Source organism: Agelaius tricolor, unplaced genomic scaffold (assembly GCF_023055355.1).
Source record: "Agelaius tricolor isolate 1412-34295 unplaced genomic scaffold, bAgeTri1.0.p SCAF_23, whole genome shotgun sequence".
NCBI lineage: Eukaryota > Metazoa > Chordata > Aves > Passeriformes > Icteridae > Agelaius > Agelaius tricolor.
In genome coordinates this window covers 69,581-84,255 of record NW_027269283.1, presented here as the reverse complement: position 1 = coordinate 84,255, position 14,675 = coordinate 69,581, and positions in this window count along the sequence as shown.

Genomic DNA, 14,675 nt, shown 5'->3' with positions numbered 1-14,675 from the left:
CTCTACCCTATTTTAATAATCAATTTTTGAATTCCAGCCTTCTTAACAGTATACGGTCCAGTTTTGGTCATTATGGGAACCATGGGATCTAGGGTGATTTGAGTAGTCATGGTTTCTCTCAGTGTTGGTACTGGTTGAGTAATTTTAACCCTATGCATTTGGGAAGCAGTACAAAACTGAGTTATAATATAATCAATCTTAAAATCCTTGATTGCACAACCTTCTATTATGAGTCTAAATTTTGGGCAATTGGTTAAGCATTTGTCACAGCATCCAGGGCCAATCTGAATAAGTTTCATGGATTTTTGATGAAATTCATGGAACCCATCCTGGACAAACACGTATTCCCATCCCCAAATATTTCTCCTTTCCCACACACTTGTATTTGTAACTTTTAGCATCTGATACAGAGACTTACAGGAGTCAGAGCCATAGGCTTTCACGTGGCACTTATCTATACCAGTCACATTACATAAAAGTGATACTGCATTAGCTGTGGCTATAATGATAATCACATATGCCCCAACTCTCCAGGCTACACTCCCCTGATTATCCATTATAACTACAAACTTTTATTCTTAAACTATGCTTATCATATTACTCACACCTTATTTATTCTCCCGAGAAAGTTTTCATTTCAGTTTGCTGTCACCCGGTGTAACTTTCCAGAGTCCCTCGGGAGCCTTCTTCCCTTGGGAATGATGGATCCAGGCACTCTCTTCCTTATACTTGATTGCAGTAAAGATGGTGAGGAGCACTTGGAATGGTCCTTCCCACTGCAGTTCCAGAGTCTTCTCTGCAAAAGACTTAACATATTGTCGTGGTTTAGGGCAAATTTGGAGGAGAATGTCCAAATTAGGGCCCCTCCAGTAAGCAAACCCACACAGCCCCTCCCCCCAACCGGTTCGGGAAGGATTCCTCGGAGAGGAGTGGAAAGAACCTGTTTATGTAATAGGCACAGCACACCCAGCACACAAAATGAACAATATCGGATGACACCGCTCTGAAAAGAGATGACAAATTCAGAACGTCTCTCTTGGGGGGGTGGTCACTCTGTTCTCAGTTCCTCCGGCGCTGGGGCAGCTGCTGCAGGCCACAAGGTGCAGAATCTTGGCATTTCCAAGGTCCCAGTCCGGAGCAGGTTCGAAATGGTCAGAAAAAGGAAAGGAGAAACAGTCCAGGAAGAAATTGGACAGTTTAGCTAAACTAGCTAATGAGCAGAAGCAAGCAGAAGCGAAGCAAGCAAGAGCGAGAGAGAGCAAAGTGAAAAGCAAAAGCAGAAAAAGCAAGAGCTGTAGTCTCTGTGTCCCACCAGGCTGATAAGAAAACCAAAACAAAACTTTCCCTCTTCAGAGCCAGTCTTAAAGGTACAGAACATAATATCCAACATTAATAGAACACATGAATGGGGATACAAGCATCATAACCTCACCCTGGGACACATATACATAATCCCCAGGCTGTACATCATATACTGGTCCATCTAATTCTCTGCTTCGAGCCCCAGCCACATGTTTCTCAATTTCTCTAAGTTGTTTGTTTAGGGCCACCACATATTTGTGTAGGTTTTCTTCCCCTGCTTGAGTGGGTGTTGTCCCTTCTTGAATTCCATATGGCCTTCCATACAGTATTTCAAAGGCACTCAGTTTCTCCTTTACTCTTGCTTTGGTCTGGATTCATAATAATGCTAATGGAATGTCAGAACCCAGGATATTCCTCTGACTGCCCTGAAGGACTCGAGACCCTGGCAGGGGGCTCAGAGACCTTGGCATGAAGTCAAAGACACCCATGCCTTCAACTTTAACCCATGGAAACAATTACCAACTTTGTGCAAAGATGTACAGGCCACAAGAGTTTGAATAGAATGATAGTGAATTTAGCACCGGGTAAAAATGTAGAATTTGGGGGTTTTTAGAATGGGGGTTCAAGAAGCAAGATGGAGGAATCTGGGCGTGTTCTGTCTTTCTCCTTCTTCTTCTTCTTAGCCTCCATCTTCTGCTGTGATGGTGGCACTTTTGCATTGCTTTATTAGAGTAGAGACAAACTGTCTAACATAGGTGACAGGTATTGGAAAATTATTGTAAATAAAGTGCACCTAGTTTTTAGTATAATAAGATAGCACCACCCTGAGGGCGGTCAGTGTGCCTGAACCCGACCCGCTAGACAGACCTCAGCGGGTCAGAGAAAGAGTGTTAGAGATAAGAAAAAATGAACAACCTTGAGAACGAGAGCCAAGGAATCCCTTCTTCTTCTTCGGTCTCGGGGCTGGGAAAAAGAGACATTCTAACACCTCGGGGTCATCTCGACCTCAGAGACCCCATCAATGGAAGAACCTGAGGCCAAGGTAACTGCACCTCTTGTCTCAGTATTATTATTTGCTGCTTTATCAAGTGATTCATTTTTTCCACTTGACCGCTTGACTGAGCATGATATGGAGTATGAAGTTCCCAGTCTATGCCTAAATGGTGGCTAGTTTGCTGCACAATTTTTGAAATACAATGTGGCCCTCTAGCTGAGGACATTGTGGCTGGGACTCCAAAATGCGGTATTATTTCTTGTAACAATGCTTTGGTTACCTCCCGCGCTTTGGCAGTTCTCGTAGGGAAACCTTCTGGCCACCCTAAGAAGGTATCTGTTAACACCAATGGGTATCGGTACCCCCCTTTCCTGGGCACTTCTGAAAAATCAATTTGCCATTGCTGCCCTCAGGTCCATAGCCTTTCCCAATTTGCCCAAGTTTTGGTTCAGGAATATTTCTGAGATTAGTTTGGAGGCAAAGGGTACATTGACGAGTCATCTGAATCAGTGTACTTTGCAAGTTTCTGGCTAGGATTCTGTCTTTCCAGTAATTATACAAGGCATCTATTCCCCAGTGTATTTTCTCATGTTCGTCTTTGACTAATGACCAAAGCATGGAAGAGGGGATCACAAGCCTTCCTTTCCCTTCATCTGTAACAGCCCATCCCTCTTGATTATAACTTCCATTCTCTTTCTCAATCAGCCTTTTTTCTTTTTTACTCTACCTTGGCTTACCTTCAATAGAATTTAGTCCATCTATGATTAACGCTGCCTCATGTGTCTCAACAACCTCATCTTTAGCTGCTTCTTTTGCCTCTCTGTTGGCCAGCTCATTTCCTTCCCTGATTCAGAGCACACTTTTTGGTGTGCCTTGATGGGCATGATGGCTACCTTTTCAGGTAACTGGACTGTCTCTAACAGTTTTATTATCTCTTGTGCATGTTTAATGCTCTTTCCTTGTGAGTTCAAGTCCTCTTTCCTTCCAGATAGCTCCATGTGCATGGACTACCCCAAACGCATACCACGAGTCTGTGTAAATATTGATTTTCTTTCCTTTTGCCACCTCTAAAGCCCAGGTTAAGGCAATTATTTCAGCCTTCTGTGCCGTGGTGTTGGTTGGTAAGGATCCAGACTCTATTACCTCTTGCCTTGTGGTAACTGCATACCCAGCGTGCCTTTTTCCGCTGACAACGTAGCTGCTTCCATCAGAAAACCAGGTCTCAGTGTCCTTGAGAGGGATGTCCATCAGATCTGGGTGACTGGAGTAGGTAGCTTCCATAGTCTCCAGGCAATCATGGATCACTGGTTCTCCCATACTACCACTGAGGAAAGAAGCTGGGTATCATAATGTTAGATTCCACAGTTTCTACATCATCTTGTTCTACCCTTATGGCTTGGTATTTCAAGAATCTCTGTGGGGAGACCCAATGTCCCCCGTTGTTGCAGTGCGGTTTCCTGTTTGACCCGTCCCAGCCCCCTCAGGTGCGCCAACCTTTCCTCCTCCCCCTTTTGCCCTCCTGCCTAAGAGCTGTCCATCAATCTTAACATTCCAGCAAGGCATCAAATGGTTGGCAGAATTTCAAAAGATGCCCCCAGGTCCGGGCTCATTGGCCTGTATATCCCCTGAGCCTTCCCCTCCTCACACCTTGTTGGCCCTCACCTGTCCCTCCCCTCCCGCTGTCCCCGGGGCTTAAAAGGATACGAGACCATGCGGCCGGTGTGTCTGTCTGAGAGCTGTTACCACATTCAGAAGTCTACCATGCTGAAAGAAAACTCTGGATTTAAGCTGTACGGCAGAACCCGCTTCTTTTCTCTTCACCATCTGAACCTTTTCCATCAAAGGTAAACTGAGTTCCTATTTTGCCTGGATTTGTTCTGAGCGCCCAGCTGCAGCACCCAGCCGGCCAAAGGTATCTCTGTGGTGAAAACACCACAGCTGCCGCCTTTGGTCCAGCAGCAAGGCCAGACAAAGCCAGGCAGGACACACCCAGAAACATTCGGGGTCCAATATTTAATACCCCGTTTACTTCCAGCATTGCAGACACTGTGTGGGACACTAGCACAGTCCTCTTCTGGCCCAGGGTGAGTTTACGTGCTTCCTGGATGTTCACTGCCACTGCTACAACCGCTCTGAGGCATCCTGGCCATCCCTTAGCCACTGCATCCAGTTGCTTAGAGAGGAAGGCGACTGCCCTGTGCTACGGGCCCAGATCTTGTGTCAGCATTCCCAAAGCAATTCCCTGCATTTTGTGAGAAAACAAAAAGAATGGTTTGCTCACATCTGGAAGTCCCAGGGCTGGAGCTGACATGAGGGCCTTCTTCAGTTGGCTGAAGGCTTGTGTTGCTTCTTTTGTCCATTGGAGATCTCTGATTCCTTCCGTGATCAAGGCATGCAGGGGTTTGACTAACAGTCAGTAATTACAAACCCACAGCCTGCACCACCCGGTCATGCTTAAAATGGTTCTCAGTTCTTTACTGTCTGGGGCTTTGGGGTCTGGCATATGGCTTCCTTGAGATCCTGTCCTAAAGTTCTTTGTCCAGCACTAACCTCGTAGCCCAAATAAACAACTGTTTGCTTCACCATTTGGGCTTTCTTCTGGGATACTCAATACCCCTGTAGGCCCAAAAAGTTTATGAGACTTTCCATCCATTCTATACATGGCTCTTGAGTTTTGGTAGCTACCAGAAGGTTGTCCACATTCTGTAACAGCTCTCCTTCTTCTGATGGAGCTTCCCAGGATTCCAGATCTTTTGCAAGTTGTTCCCCAGATGTTGTAGGGGAGTTCTTGAAGCCGTGAGGCAAAACTAACCATGTGAGCTGGGTTTTGTGTCCAGTTTTGGGATTTTCCCAGTCAAATGCAAAAATTTTCTGGCTTCCCTTATGGAGAGGAAGGTAAAAGAAACCATCGTTCAACTCAAAAACAGTAAACCATGTTGGTTCAGATGTTAAACGAGTTAACAGAGTGTAGGGGTCGGGTATAAATCCTCAGTTATCTTATTAACAGCTCTTAAATCTTGAACTATTTGGTATGATCCATCAGGCTTTTTAACAGGTAAAATAGGAGTGTGGAACTCAGACTGACACTCTTTCAATAGCCCTATCTGTGAAAAGTGTTCAGTTACTGGGCTAATCCCTTCTCTGTCTTCCTTTCTCAAAGGGTCCTACTTGACCCTAACCGGTTGTCTTCCTTCTTTAAGCCTAATTTGCACTGGGGGTGCATTCTTTGCTCTCCCTGGTATGTTAGAAGCCCACACCCCAGGAAATGCCTGATCCAGAATTTTCCTATGAATCTCATCTTCACTTTCAACTTTAGCCTCATTGGTTATTAGCATCAGGCTTAACATATTGTTGGTCCTTAACTGTGGATATTCTCAGTTCAGTCAAAGAAAGAACAGAGATAAATTCTCCCAGGCTGAGCCTGGGAAACTTAGAGAAAAGATTTAAAACAATTATTCTCTCTCTCTCTCTCTCTGTAACCATTGTTTATAGATATGGTTCTCCAGAGTGTTCTATTCACGGTTCACCAATAGTGTGAGAGGTTTTTACTTTGAGACCAATCAAGTCTCAGCTTAGCGAGTCACATTATAAAAGACCTGCTGCCTTCATTAAATTGTCTTCTGATTCATCTTCTGAAGACTGGAGTCTTTCATTCCGTCCCTGACTCAACAGTGTCACTTAACCTCCTTAACCTCCACAGTAATCTGTCCATTTGCTTCTAATTGTTCCAATAGATCTCTACCCAAAAGTGCTGATGGAGTATTGGGTAAATATAAAAACTTGTGAATTCCCCACTGTTTCCCAAGTTTATATTTCAATGACCTACAAAAATAAGCTCTTTCAAATTGGCCAGTTGGCCCCTTTACCATGACATCATCATCTGTTATTGGCATTAAAGCTTTATTTAGCACTAAATATGTTGCCCCTGTGTCCATCAGGAAATCCATTTCCTTTTCTTTGTTCCCAAGTTTCATTATAACCAGAGGGTCTCCTAGGGTAAGATCCTCGGGTCCATATCAGTCTTCCTTAACATGGGCAACCACCACCCCCCTTTTTGATCTCTTCTTTGTCCATCACCTTTTCTTTGTTCCGGGCACTGGTTCTTCCAGTGTCCAACTCTCTTGCAGAATGCACATTGATCTCTCCTTAGCCAAGGTGCTCCCTGCCTTTGTGGCCTTTGTCCACATTTCCCTTTTTCTTCTTCCCTTACTACTGCTAATAATTTTTTCATCCCTTCTTTGCACTTTTCTTCCTGGTTACTAAATACTCTCCATGCCTCCTCTAGCAAAGTCTCTAAATCTCATGCTGTCAGACCCTGTATCTTCTGAAGTTTGTATCTAATGTCCCCTGCAGATTGTCCTAAGAATAAACTCACTAGATGTTGTATCCCTTCCTCAGATTCAGGATCTAAGGTTGTAGAATGACACATTGCAGCCCACAAATGTTCTAGAAATTCAGAAGGTGTTTTGGAGGGACCTGGCTTAATTGTATATAGGGCTGACCACTTCATTGTTTTAGGAATTGCCCTTTCTAACCCCCTTACTATGAAGTCTTGATAATCCTCTAGTCTTTCAACATCACTACCATCATTAGCATTCCAATGTGGATCCTGAAGAGGAATGTCATCTCTTCTATCACTCTGTATATTCTACAAGCATCTTCTGCTAAGCCCCCTGCTACCTTTAACATCAATTGTTTTTCTGTTGCAGTTAAGGCATCCAATAACAACTGGAGATCTGACCAATCAAGTCGATGCTGTTGAATCATAAACTTTAATTCCTTTGCAACACCTATCGGGTCACTCTGATAACGTTTAGCAAGCTTTCCTCAACCCTCCAAATCCATTGTAGAAAAAGGAATTTTCACTAACATTGTCTTCCCTTCAGGGCTTAGTGCCTCCCTCAAAGGTGCTTGTATCATTTCCTTAGTGTGTTTCCAAGTCCAGGAGGCTATAGGACCCTCTGGAGGGGACTCCTCTCGTTCGCTGTCTCTGCTGGGTAGTTGGAAAACTTGAGGAGTAGTTGAGGTGGGGGATAGAATAGAAACGGGAGTTGAACTTGAGATAGAAGCCGGAGCTGGTTCAGCTGGGCTTAAAATCAGAGCTGGAGTTGAAATAGTAATAGCTTTGTTTAAAGCTGGAGCTGGGGCTGAAATAGTAGTGGCTTTAATTGGAGTGGGGGATGGAATATGAGCTGGAGTTTGGACAGAGGTGTTAGAGGGTGGAGCAAGAGCTGGAGTTGGACTTCAGGGTGAAGTCTTAGCGGGTGGAACAAAAGCTGAAGTCCAGACAGGGATGTCAGGGGGTGAAACAAAAGCTGGAGTTGGAGTTGAAGGTGTAGTCTCACAAGGTAGAATAAGAGTTGGAGTTGAGGTTGAGGTTGTTCCCAAATTTGCTGCCTCTCTCTGTCCCCCTTGCCTCCTAGGGGGTGGTTCAAACAGATCCCCCAACTCTTGCTTCAGTGAGTCAGCTGGGTATACCTCGTCTGGGTGTGTGCAGCACTGATTTATGGAGCATGCATTACAACACCATTTCAGCCTTCCCCTGTTAGCTTCATTATCTTTTTCCAGGGCCAACACAAAGGGGTTAGAGGGAGACCTGAGTCCAAAATCCCTCTGCCACTCAGGGTAATTGGGAGAAAAACATGTCAGCATACATCACCTCTTCCCATTCTTGCTCCCGCCTCAAAAACAACATATGCTGTAACAAAGTCTCATAATGTAGGGTTCCAGTCGGGGGCCATCTGACCCCCTCTTCGAGCCTATAGAGTGGCTTCCACTGTGTGGAAAATTTCACAAGGGTCCTTTTATTTTCTATCCCTCCATACCCTACTAGTTCCTTCCAGTGTGTCAAAATACACCCTAAAGGACTACTTTTGGGGATCTCTTTACTCTGGTTGCTTCCCATCGAGCCCAAACCAATGAAGCAAAGGAGTTCCTCCTGTCTGTCTGGCCAGATTGGATTCTCAGACCAAAACTATCCCTATTATAATTACAAACACAAACCCCGTACCTAAAACCACAAGTGAGCCCTTAGCAAAGGCTCCAAACAAACCAGTTGAACAACTTCACACTCAACGTGTGCTACACTTACAACTTTTGGCACAGGTTGGCAATGTTGCCTCAAAAATACATCACAGCTCCAAACGCGACTACAACAACACAATCTTCTTATTCCCGCGGGAAACACTTCATACAATCTAACAATATAGAAATACATTACACTAAAGCACTCAACTTGTATATTTCAATTCCACAAACATAAACACCCTTTTACCATGAACTCCACCTGTTACCATAAATTCTGTCCCCCATAACTAAAACGCAGACACACACACAGTCACAGTGGGGAGGGGATTTTATTAAGGATCATGCACCCCACTCACTTTGTTTTTCCCCAGCTGTTTCAGTCGCCCAAAAAGGGAACCGTGGGCCCAAACTTGCATCATGCTAACAGCACGTCTCAACAAATGCTCTCACAATCATTCTCACTGTCAGGACACATTCACAACAACAGAACCACTTTAGACCAGGATTTGCCCTTATGACTGGTAGCCCCAATTGCTACCCAACTGAGCCCTCTACGATGAAACAAATGGCAAAATCCCCTTCTTTCAAAAGCCCAAGCTCAGTACAATGGTTCAACAACTCTTTCTGCTGACAACCAGATTTCAACTGCAACTTCAGCCTGCAAGCACACTGCAGAGGCACAAGTTGCGCATGGAACGTCTCCCACAGCTTACCAAATGGCCTTTCCTGACCACATGTACGCCTTAGAGATCACTACTCAAAACTGTTTAAATTTTTAAACATACCGTTTTGTTCAGAGTTTTAGTAGTCAGGAGTCCTTGTCTCCTGCTGGATGAACAGGCTGGGCAGCAGAGGCTGCTCTTCCAGGAATATCCCTGGGCTTACCCCGAGGACGTCCATGTCCTGAGCTGCTCTCACAGCTGAGCAATGTCTCCTCCTGCCTTGGCTCGCCAATTGAATCGTTAAAACCGAAAATCACAGACAAAGACTCTCTAACTTGTCAAAGTTAGAAAGTGCTATGTTTATTACGCCAGAGGGTGGCACCGTGGGGATCGTCCCCAAATGTGTGATTGTGCCACACAAGGATTTTTGCCTTCCATTATTTCCCAAAATAATACATATGCATACCCCCAGCACCTCCAATCCCCTCTCTGTAATTAAAATGAGTTTATTAGTCCTTCATGCCTCCACAATTCTTCCCTTGAATTGGGTGGGTGATCTCAAACTGGGTCAGTGGTCCCAGGGATTAAGTCAGGAAAGTCTTTGTCAGGTCTCTGGGACCCTCTGGCATGATCCAAGCCCCTCTGCTTCATGATGGATTGACATAGAGTCCAAGTGATGGGCATTGTCCTGTTGGTTTCAATAATGGCTCCTATAATGGTTCACTTGCTCCGCTTTCTTTTACAAATGAGCTCATAATATAACAATTAGCTTTAGGTTAAGCATCTAATAATCATTAACCTATCGCTGGTGTATCTAACTTCAATATGAATTGGCTCTAACCCTCAGCTGAAATCTTAACCATTTAAAATGATGATTCAATTGGTTGTTGCTGTTGGCTCTGCCCCTTTATAGCAGTATATAACCCTGGACCTCTATATCCCACTGTCTTTGTTCCTGGACCCTTTCAGAGTGTAGGTGAAATAAACTACCACTGGAAACCTAAACAATGACCCTTCCTGCCTCTGCCATCGTCGATATTAAGCTGCTGTGTGTGAGCGTGGTATTTGCTGTGTGCTTGGTGGTGCGCTCTCCTTGTGGGGACACTTTAGGAAGACTGCAGCAACCAACCATCAGCCCACACTGCAACATGCACCCTCCTGGAGCTCTCTCCAGCTGGCAGAGGAGAGGAGCCGAAGGGCTGAGCACTTGCACAAAGCCCTGCCATACTTGGACAGCCCACAGGAGATCGTGTGACAGGAAGGCATCAGGTTCATCAGGAAACCACAAGCCTAAGATCCCCTTCATTATCCGCCCCACCCAGCCCTGCCCTCCTGTGCCCTGCCCCAAACTTCCTCCCCAACCCAACCCCATCTAAGCCTGCCCTATCCTGCCCTGCCCTGTTCTGCCCTGTCCTACTCCACGCAACCAAACCCCACCTTGCCCCTCCCCACTCTGCCCTGCAATCCCTGCCCCGGTGCCGAGGGCTCTGCTCCCTGTGCGCAGCAGGGCTGCCGTGGCCACAGCACACACTTTGATTTCAGGCCCACGTGGGGCAATAGTGTCCGCTAGCTTCGGGCTCATCCCTTTGCTCCCTGCTCCCTCCTGGCCATGGCCAGAGCTGGCTGGCATGGCCCTGCCTCAGGGGTCTCCTTGGCTCCCTAAAGATCCGGGATCTGACCGTGCCTCTGTTCCTCTCTCTCGCAGCCCTTGAAGACAAGGCAGAGGACATCAGCCCTGCCACCAGAAGCCTGGCTCTCGAAACAGCCTTTGTCCTCCGGGCTGTGGAGAGAGCTCCCAGCTCCAGGCTCCATCTTGCAGAAGCTGCAAGATCAGTTTCACAGGGCCCGCAAGAAACGGCCTTGTCCCTGGGGCCACAGCTGGCTGTGCTACTGGAGCTCTGAGGAGAGCTGATTTGAGAGGCTCTCTGTCTGCTGGGGCCATCTGAGCCCCAGGGGCGATTTTTCTTTTCTTTAAGATTGCTTTATTCCTTCTTTTTTGTTGTTCTTTAGGATATAAATATAGAATGTGTTCTAATACCCAGACTCCCAGGAGCTCTCTTTGGTGCCCAATGTCTGCAGGGCACGGGGGAAGAGGGGAAAAGGGGTCCTTGTGCCAAGCGAGCAGCCCTGGTGTGGAGTGGGAAAGGAGAAATGGCCAGAAGCCCCTTGGCCTTGGGTGGTTCTGCTGAAGCCTTTGTGCTGGCGACAGAGCGGCCGGGCAGGGGCCGGAGCTGCAGGGATCCCTGCCGGACTGGTGCCTGGAGATGGCCACAAGCCCTCCTGCCCAGCCAGGAAGGGCCATGTGTGTCCTCCTGCCCGTGTCTTGCTGGCTGCATTGCTGAGGCCTCTGAGGTGCCTCTCGATGTGGCTCCTCTGGAGCTCCCTCGGGGCTGTTCCACTGCCGGGCAGCTTGGCCGGGCTGGGGGAGAGCCTGAGGGGATGACGGGGTGATGGGAGGCCATGAAGGGATGAGGTGCTGCAGAGGCCCTGATGGGACAAGGAGCTGGGAAGGCACGAGGGCCCTGTGGGAGGGAGTGGCTGGCAGGAGGCTCCAAAGGGACAGGAGGCCCCTGAGGGGCCGGGCTGCTGGGAAGCCCTGAGGAATTGGGTGTCAGCCTTGTTCCTGACAGCCGGGCGCTTCCCCAGAGAGGCTCCCACGCCTCGGGCAGAAGCCCTGGAGGCTGGGCCTCAGCAGGAGGATGGGGACCCCCCGAGGTGTCCAGACTGGCCTGGCTGGGGACAAGGAGGGCAAGGGGGCCCTGCCGGGGCACGGTCACTGCTTGCTGCCAGGGCAGTGGGCAGAGCAGGGCTGGCGGCCAGCCCAGGCCCCCGCGGCTGCCCAGGCCATGGTGCTGAGGATGAGGCCCTGCTGACACAGAGCTCTGGGCCCACAGAGCTTCTGCCTCTGTGGCCAGGGCGGCGATGTCTCCTCAAGCAGGGCTGCTGAGTCGCTGATGCCAAAGCGGCTCTGGACACCACAGAAACAGCACCAGAGCGCACACAGGAACAGCAGCAGCCCCAACGCCGGCACCTGCTCCAGGAGGCGTCTGCAGCAGCCGCCATTCCAAAGGGGCCATACTCTGGGCACTATTGCGTGTGATTTAGCAAAAGCCTTCAGCGCACTCAGCCACAATGGCTTTCCCTTGGCTTGCCAGCCTCACGGCAATGCTTGGCAGCTGCCGCTGCAGCCTGGGCCCCTGACTGACTACAGTGACTGTGCTTGAGGGCAGACTCGCCCTCCACTGTCAGGCGTCCCAAGGCAGCGGCATTGATGCCATCGTGAGAGGCAGCACGAGCCCTGCGCTGCAGCTGCCGTCCCTCTCCTCTGTGCAGGCACCTTAAAAACATGTGCATGAGCTTCCAACCTAAATCCGGGATGGGCTTGGAACAAAGGAAGCAGTAGCAGGCGCTGAAGAAAGGCAGGCACTTGTGGCCAACATTCAGGGCTGGAGGGAAGCACTTTGGTGTCTGCTGAGGACATGGCTCGCTTCACAAGCTCAGGCTTTTCTGCTGGAAGATCCTGCATTGCTCTTGCTGGAGCCCCTTCCCTACCAATGCAGGGGCTTCCATTTTTTCCTGGATCAAGTCTGGTGGACCTGTGGGCAACAAGTCTGTCCCGTGTGCATCTGAGAGCAGAAAAGAGCAGGACATGGCTGCTTCCAGCACTTGTCTTGGCCGTGCCTTCAGGGGGCTGGCAGCATCATCAGAGACACAGAACAGCTTCTCCTCCCAGAGTTATCCCTATCCTCTGCACTTCCCCAGGTGTCTGTCTTGATGTTCACCGGGGACCTCCCTGTTTGTGGCCGTCCTTTGCCATGCTCAGCAGGCAGCCAGTTGTGTTTGCACGTGAGCTGCCACAGGAAGACACACAGTAAGTGGAGCGTTGAATAGCAGAGGCTGGGCCAATTCTTTTTCTTTCAGAATGCAAGAAAGACAAAAAAGCAAAAGGAACATGACAGTGTTTTGGTGGAGTCTCTTTGTCCTGTGAAATTCTGTAGCTACTGGTCTTTCTGTGCTACTGCTAATCCCTTCCTTGAAAAGATCATTCCAGGAAGCAGCAACATCATCTGACACGTTCCAAGTGTTGCCACCAGTTGCTCCAGGTGCTCCTACCAAGAGCCCCTGTAAGATGGAGCCCAGGCCCCAGTGCACAAAGTCGGCTTTGGCTGCCCTCTGGCAGAGAAGCCCTCTGGAGGCACAGGTCCCTGGGGCAGGAGATGGGCACCAGCACTGCCAGGGGCTCAGGGGGACTCTGCTTTGGCAGGGACTCTGCCACACCTGCTGATATCAGGGCTCCCTGGGCCCCAGGGCTCAGAGCAGCATTTGTGCTCTGGCTCACACATTCCTTGTCTCTGTCACACGGTCACACTTATCACCAGTGTCACTGAGTCCTGTTCAGACGATGTCTTTGCCTTTCAGAGTCACTTTGCATTGGCATGTGGGGCACTGATATGTAATACGTTGTGTCCAAAATTTCTGCAGGACCCCTGTGGAACCAACCCCCACCCCTCTGTTCACCTATCAGGGGTGCAGATATGGGTGCTGTTGGGGAAAGTTTTGTTATAAATACATATTACAATATTGGCTTTTTGCAAATATTAAGATGGATTCTATATGTGTATTAGAGTAACTTTGCTATAAAAACATAGGGTTTTTTCTGTTGTTAACTAAACCTAGACATAGTAGTTAAATAGCTGATATAGCATGTTTGTGTTAAACTGCCTGCTTGGTTGGGATAACATTCAATAAACCTATGATGGAGACCCCTGCTGCTGACATGCCAATTATCAGCACCCACCATCTCTAGAAAAAATGGACCAAAGCCCAAACAGGAGGTGATAACAAGGGCGAACTCAAATCACCGCCACAAAATGCACAGGCTCTGAAAAGGTGGGCCCAAAGAGGAGACATGCTAAACAATTCTTAGAACATGTAAAGTAATTTGGGGAAAAGTTTAAATATGCATAATTGCTTATGACTATGCAGTAGACTGATGTAATAGAAAGGATATGTAAAGGACATCTCTGAAATAGCACGTGTGCTCTTGGCTGAATGCCAAGCACCTGGCCACAAAAACATTGCTTTATTCTCTTTGTCTCTTATTGTCCTTTATTCAACTTTTAAATTTTTACTGGAGAGTGAACCTTGTTTTTCACGTGGGGCTGCAGGTGCTCCTGCCAGCGTGGGCTTGTCTGAGCCGGGCCTTGTGCCTCTTTCAGGTGTCCCTGCTGCAGTCACAGCTGGCCCAAGAGCGACAGCAGTGGCAGAACTCCACTGAGAGCTGCGCAAGGACCAGGCAGGAGCTGTCAGACCTTCACCAGGAGCTGTGCTGCTCCTTTGCAGCTGTGCAAGGAGCCCAAAGCTGCTCTTGTGGAAGCAGAGACTTGAAGCTGCATCACTCTCTGAACCTTAACTTGGCAGTGACATCCTTGGGCAGTGACATCTCTCTCTCTGGAGAGAGAGGCCTTACAGAAGGCAGCTGCAGCTCTGCTCTTCCACACAGGATTTGTGCCCTGCTCAGAAGCCAATTCCTGTCAACGCGGGCACAAAAATCCTCCCTAGGACACAGATGAATGCAACCAAAAATGAGGGCAAAAATACCTGCCAAAGTTTCTGCAAGCAGACCCATTTGGTTCTTGAAGATCTGTTCCTAGTGAGGAATCTTTGATGGAAGCAGCAAGATTTTCTTC